Below are 8,102 nucleotides of genomic sequence, written 5' to 3'. Positions count from 1 at the left end.
GAAAGGCGGAGTGCTTCTTCTGCAAGAAGGAAGGACATTGGAAGAGGAACTGTCCTCTTTACATTGCATCCCTCGATCCGAACCGGCCTAAGAAAAGTGGGCAATCAGTTGCCAATCAAGGTACTTATATGATAACACCTTGCAATTTTTCTATTTGTGATAATTCGACCTGGATATTGGATACCGGTAGTCCTTTTAATATTTGCAATTCGTTGCAGGGGCTACAAGTCAGTAAGAGGTTTGAAGAAGGAGAAAGGTTTCTGAATGTTGGAGATGGAAGACCAGTTCCAGTTCTAGTTTTAGAAATTCTTAAACTTGAATTCAGCTCTCATGTAAATATCCTTAGTGATTGTCACTATTGTCCAAGTTTTCTATTGAATATCATTTCTGTAGGCCTTTTGGCCAAAAATGGTTATGAAATATCAATAAAAAAGGATTATTGCAATGTCATTTAGAATGGTGTTGTTGTAATGAATGGAATTCTGAGTAATGGCATTTACATTTTGTCACAGCCTGTTCATGTAATATATAAATCCAATAAGCGCCCTAGAATAGATAATGTCACAGATGTCTACCTTTGGCATCATAGGCTAGGTCATATTAACAAGAACAGGATGAACAGGTTAAGTAAAGAGGGAATCCTCGATGTTAATGATTGTGAATCATGGACAACCTATGAATCATGCCTTCTTGGAAAAATGACCAAATCACCTTTTACCGGAAAAGGTGAACGAGCCAGTGATTTATCGACCCTTGTACATTCTGATATATGTGGGCCAATGAGTACAAATGCTAGAGATGGATATTCATATTTCATTACGTTTACAGACGACTTTTCCAGGTATGGTTATGTCTATTTAATGAGACATAAATCTGAATCATTTGAAATGTTCAAATTATGTCGTAATGAAGTAGAAAAACAAACTGGAAAGAGTATTAAAACTTTTCGATCAGATCGAGGAGGTGAATACCTCTCCAGTGAGTTTTTGACATATCTAGGAGAGAATGGAATTCTCTCCCAATGGACTCCTCTTGGTACACCACAGTATAATGGTGTGTCAGAAAGGAGAAATCGAACTCTGTTATACATGGTTCGATCCATGATGGGGTTTGCTAATCTGCCTATATCCTTTTGGGGATATGCTCTTAAGTCAGCCTGCTATATTCTAAATAAGGTTCCAAGTAAGTCTGTAAATAAAACACCACATGAGATGTGGACTTGACGTAAGCCGATGCTCTCTCACCTCAGGGTTTGGGGGTGTCCGACGTATGTCAAACGTTTGAAGAGAGACAAACTTGAACCCAAGTCCGACAAATGTTTCTTTGTTGGTTACCCTAAAGAAACTAGAGGATATTACTTCTACTTTGCTGAAGAACAAAAGTTGTTCGTAAGCAATAGAGCAATTTTCTTAGAGAAAGAATTCCTTGGTGAAGGAACAAATAGCTCTAATGTTGAGTTTAGAGAAGTTCAACACGTAGAAGATCCGACACCATCTACTGAACCAGTTGAGTCGGATTTGATTAGATCAGATCCAGAACCCATATTAGATGCACCATTAAGGCGATCGGGTAGAGTACCACGTCAGCCGGACAGATACTACGATTTTTTGGTCCGAGACGAGGATCCTATCGAACTTGATGAAAACGATGAGGATCCGATCACATATATGGATGCAATGCAGAGGTATGACTCTGATAAATGGCTTGGAGCCATGCAATCCGAAATGGAATCCATGAAGGTCAATGATGTTTGGACATTAGTTGACACACCCGAAGGAATTAAACCCATAGGGTGTAAGTGGATATTCAAAAGAAAACGGGGCGCAGACGGAAAGGTAGAGACCTATAAAGCCCGTCTGGTTACCAAGAGTTATCGTCAACGTTATGGTATTGACTATGACGAGACGTTTTCTCCTGTGGCAATGCTCAAGTTCATACGGATTGTGCTTGCGATAGCAGCACATTTAGACTATGAAATCTGGCAAATGGATGTAAAGACCGCATTTCTAAATGGAGATTTAGAAGAGGAAGTATATATGATACAACCTGAAGGTTTTACATCTATAGATGAGTCTAAAGTGTGCAAGCTTCAAAAATCCATTTATGGATTAAAGCAAGCTTCACGGAGTTGGAATATACGTTTTGATAAGGTAATCAAAACATATGGCTTCATTAAGAATGAAGAGGAACCATGCATTTATAAATGGGTAAATGGTGCAGTTATTATATTTCTTATTTTGTATATGGATGACATTCTTTTAATCGGGAATGACATTCCTGCATTACAAGGAATAAAGGTTTGGCTATCATCTCAATTTGCCATGAAGGATTTGGGAGAAGCATCTTACATCGTAGGGATGAAGATCTATAGAGATAGATCTAGAAGATTGCTTGGATTATCCCAATCCACATACATTGATACTATACTGAAGAGGTTCAGTATGATTAATTCCAAAAAAAGGCTATCTTCCGATGGGCCATGGAATTAACCTCTCTAAAAGAGATTGTCCGACAACTCCTCAAGAAAAGAGAGAGTATGGATAGAATTCCATATGCTTCGGCAATGGGATCTATAATGTATGCCATGACATGTACTAGACCAGACGTGGCATACTCGCTAGGAGTAGTGAGCAGATACCAGTCTGATCCAGGTATCAACCACTGGAAGGTTGTAAAAACCATCCTTAAGTATTTGAGAAATACTAAAGACCAGTGGCTTGTCTACGGTGATTCTGACTTAAAACTTGAAGGATATACCGATTCAAGTTTTCAGTCAGATCAAGATGATAGCAAGAGCATGTCGGGATATATCTTCACTCTTAAGGGTGGGGCCATCTGCTGGAAGAGTTCCAAGCAGCATATAGTGGCAGATTCTACATGTGAAGCAGAATATATCGCAGCATCTGATGCCGCCAAAGAAGCTGTATGGTTGCGGAAGTTCATCATCGAGCTTGGAGCGACACCCTCCATTGATGGTCCAGTGCCTGTATTTTGTGACAATACTGGGGCCATAACTCAAGCAAGAGAACCCAAAGCACATCAGCGGACCAAGCATATTCTACGTCGCTACCACCTGGTTCGAGAGATCGTCGATCGAGGTGATATTGATATTCAGAAGATTGACACAAAAGAAAATCTGGCCGACCCATTTACCAAAGTCCTCGGCATCAAAGAGTTCGACGAACACAAGTCGAAGATGGGTATTAGATACTGTGACGATTGGCATTAGGCTAAGTGGGAGTTGTTGGGATTTGTATCCTAAATGTCAATCGTCAACATATTGATGATTGAATTTTGTAAATGAATTGACAAATTAATAAAGTGTTATTTGGCATTATTCATCATTTCATCTTCAAATGAACTCTTATATGATGAAGTTCTTAGGACTTATGTTATGATAAAGGAGAATTTATCTTTGAGTCTTTAAACTTGTTCGCGACCAAATGATATGTTGTTACTAGGACGACAGCATTATCGAGATTAGGTCGTTGTGTGACATATACGTTGGTTGTCCTCTTAACTAAGGAGTGTGGAGACACTGGTATGCCACACAAGTGGTGTAGGAGTACATTTCACTGAACGTGACCAATTCCGGAACGCTCTACTGTCGAGAGATGTTCCGAGTGGAAATGGGTATAAGTTTGGCCCTCTGACCTGAGACCGCAACCTGTGACTAGCAAACAACTCACTGTACTTTGGTACCGGACTACCTGAATTTCTAATTCAGTGACGGAAGGTCACTGGGTGCAGTCAAGTACTTGCGTAGTTAGTTGTGAGAAGATGGAATTGGCCCCTCCTGAAAATAGGAGATAATGTCTTGTGATTAATTTAGCAAAACCTTGGCCAGGATAATCCCAGTGAGGAGTCACGGGATATCTAAAGTTAATCACATAATGGATGTACTAATTATAGGGTTGATAGTGAGCTCTAAGTCATCCTGGCATTAGGAGTCAAAGGGATTGAATTATACAGTAACCATTGTCTAGGATTTCAGAATATTTGTTTCGCATATATTCGGCCTATCCGGACGTCAGGTACCATTGCTAGATGGTCACATCGATTAGTGTAGAAAATTGTTCCTATACTACCGGCTTAGGTTCGAACCTACAAGGTCACACGCATAGAAGATTCCTGATTGATCAAGAAAGCTGATCAATGATTAAGAATCATTAAGGGATAATTTGGTCAATTTAATTGGCAAATTATCTTATAAAATAATTAAAGTAATTATTGGAGGATTAATTAGTAATTAAATTACTAATAAACTTAATTTGATTGAGTAATTGTGTTAAGGATGAGCCAAATTGAATTGGATTCAAATTTGGGCTCAATCAGGATTTTGACCTGATTGGATTAGGTCAGAACCAAAAGAACTTAAGCTGATCAAATTAATTTTAAATTAATTTGTTCTTAATTGGGGATTGACCTAATTGGATTAGGTCCAACACAAAGTAATTAATTCAATTTGATTGAGTTTGGATAAGCCAAAAATTGAATTGGATTCAATTTGAGCTCAATCAGGGTCTGACCTGATTAGATTGGGTTCGACCAAATTGCTTTGTTTTAATCCGGGTTTGACCAAATTTGATTAGGTGCAACCAAAGAGGATTAGGCTCAGATGATGTGGCAATTCGTGGTGACATGGAATTGGATTTCATGAATTTTAAATAAACCAAAATTATTGCATGGCGCATGGACCCATTGCTTGACACATGGCGACATTGTTTGTTGTTTGAATTTGAATTCAAACATTAAGCAATATATTAAATGATTTCATACATCAAATAACTTTCCTAACTAGCATGTGAACCTCTGAATCATTTAAATTCGAATTTCAAATGAAATATATGCGACAAGAGGAAGGAAAATTCTGCTGCATGGATTTCAAATTCCTTCCCTCTTGCACATGTGTTTAAAATTTGAATTTAAATCAGATTTGGGTTGTTCCTATTCTTTTGCATGGGCCAACTAAAGGAGGTTTTCTGAAGATAAATTTCGAATTTTGAATGAAAATTCGGAGGCCATTAAAAGGGGTCAAACATGGGCACCAAAAATACATCCATTGCAGCCTTCTTCCTCACACGCCTCCTCCTCCTCTTCTTCTCCATTTTAGATAGGGTTTTCAGGGTGAATATCTAGAAGACTCAAGATCAGATATAAGTCCTCTACTTCCCTTACAAACCTCATCTCCATCTGCTTCAAGACGATTGATCAAGAGTTGATTGAATCCCGGTGAGCAGATTTCAGCTTTCAAGTGTTCTGCAGCTGCTAGCACTGTTGCGGAAGAAGATCCTTCAGGGCTTCGGGTGTACTTCTCGTAGAGGCCATTCGTGTGCGTGGCTGCGAAGTCAAGGATCACATCCACAACTTTCATCCATCATAAAAGGTATTAATCTAGCATTAATCATTTATTATGGTGTCAAGGTCTAGGTCCGATTCCCCGAGGTTTTACCCTCTTTTGGGGCTCCTCACGGAGATATCTTTCCAGAATCCATTCGATGGATATTCGGAGATTAATTGGAATAGAGTTCTTAAGTTTCAGATCTGATAGTTAATCATGCATAAAAGTTTTAGCATAATTGTTTAAACGATTTCGGCATAATCCTATGTGTTCTTAATGTGCTGATTTCTGATTTCTAGATTTGATCTTGTAAGCATGCATGAATTAAATTGTTTGATTCATTTTTTCACTGCGTTTTTGAAACTTAAAAAGAACTACGTGTGGCTTGATCCCCCTTGTGAAGGGGTACGTAGGTAACCCGATCAGGTTCAGCCATGGTTTTCAAAAAAAAAAAAAATTCAGCATGCTAAACACCGAAGAACCTAGGATTCACTTTCAATGTCATCATTAGAGAAGACAGGGGGGGCTGGTCTATTTATTGTGTTTGACTATCAGTCTTTTCTGGGTGATGTGCTATCTGCTTGTGTCTGTTCATAATGTGACTCATGGATCACACTCTTTATAATCCAATTCTTCTGATAGCTGAATATATTTTTAGTTAGTTTCTATTTAGTCTGAATTCAGAAATCTTTGCATATTAGGCTCTTATTTTTTTTTTGTTCTTTGATTAGTTGTGATATTTTTTATTTGCTTGCTGATAAATAACCAGCTATTTATGACATTCATATTATGAGTCTTTGCTACAGTTGTTGTCATTTTAACTTTCACCAGCATCATGATCTGAGGTTGGACTGTTGTTTATCCACATTGTATCAATGCTAAAATAGTTGAAAATGCTAGTACATAATAACAATGCTGCATCAGCTACATTTTTGAGCTTTCTTATTTTCATAAATGTTTTCCTTATTATCTATATTTTAAATTTCTTACCGATCTTGGCCAATTTAGAATGCTTTCAGCTCGTTGATTGGTTCCTCCTTATGATTATATATAGTGACTTATTTTCTGTTGATCTCAACTTCTAATCTGCTTTCTTATAAAATCGTATGCATGATGTTGCTACAATGCCACTTTATCTAAGATTACCTACATTGATCTGGTTATTTCAACTCTTAGATTTACAATGAAGTAGATCTTTAATCACCATTGCCGTTCTCCTCCTCTTCTCGTACTCCTCCCTCTCCCTCCCTCCCCTCTTCTTATTGTTTTCTCAATATACCTATTAGAGGCCTTAACTCCATGCGTACCCCATTAGGCCATTAACCATCTTGTCTTATCTCCATAAGCCTGGAGTTTAGGCCTCTTGGAGATATGAACCAGCTGGTCTCAACCTTTATTTTATAGGGCTTTTTTGGTGAATCATCTGGTAAAGCTTGAGCATAATCTATCATCAGATCTATCTGTATAGTTATACTTTGTTCTTGTTACAGGACTATCTGCTGGGCCATGGATCTAGGTGGCCTTATTCATGGTTCTAATTCCTTTTATATTTTTGCTTAAGTTCTGTTCTTTGAAGGTGAGCTTTGGTGCAATGCTAAGATTGCTCCATTGTGAACTGGGCATCATGGATTTGAAACATGGAAATAACTTCTTGGTGTATGATAAGGCTACGTACATCTGAGCCTCCCTAAACTTTGCAATGGTAGGAGCCTTGTGCACTAGGCTGCCTTTTTTAGTTCTGTTCTTTCACGATTTCAGATTGTGATATTTTCTTTTTAATCGGCATTTATATTATAGAGTTGTTGTGTGTTTTTTCCTGCAATGTTGTTTTAATCTTTATATTCTCTATAGTTCTGAAGTGTGCATGGCAGGAACTTCTAAAAATCAAGGATGAATTCCAATCTTCAATTGGCTTTGATCTTAGCCTTTCTAGGATTATAGTGGAAAGTGATTGCCTAATCCTGCATTCAATACTTAAGCAAGGTGAGTTTATCCCTTTCAAAATCTATACACCAATCCAAGACTACTGAAGGCTTTCTGATAATTTTGAAGATATACCATTTGTGTGCGTACCGTAATAGCCCGAACCGGATAGTACGGGGTGTACCATACTATACCGGTTCGGTACCAGTACTTATTATGGATGGCGTACCGACACTCGGTACGCCAAAAAAATTTCGTACTATACCGTTCCGACACTGTGCTAGTGTGGCACTGTTATGGCATCCGGTACCGAGACAGCGAACCTTGTATATATATATATATATATATACACGTATGTACATATATACACACAGACTATATATATATAATAGAGAGAGAGGCTAATGGAGCTACTGACTGACTATATGTATGTATGTATGTGTGTTTGTATATTTGTATGTGTACATATATATATATATATATATATATATATATATATATATATATATATATATATATATATTTGTATATGTAATATGTTGCATGTGCTGTACATAGTATGGAGATGGACTACCCGTCAGTGGAGCCTTACACACGGTGCATGTGTGTGTGTATGCATGATTATAGCATTTATGTACATATACACATCCATAATGTGGAGATGGACAACCCCATAGTGGACCTCACTCAGTGCATGTGTGTATTTATGCATAATTATGGCATGTCTTTTTTCTCATGAATTGGTTAATCTGTATATCTATGGCATGTAGGATTTTTAGTGTTTATATATAATTCACTAGTCCTTTTATACTAGTGTAGATATAGTAACTTATTGTTC

Source organism: Phoenix dactylifera, chromosome 4 (assembly GCF_051530095.1).
Source record: "Phoenix dactylifera cultivar Ajwa chromosome 4, Ajwa_hap1_PhDact_Kaust_v1.1, whole genome shotgun sequence".
Lineage (NCBI taxonomy): Eukaryota > Viridiplantae > Streptophyta > Magnoliopsida > Arecales > Arecaceae > Phoenix > Phoenix dactylifera.
This window is presented reverse-complemented; position numbering follows the sequence as displayed.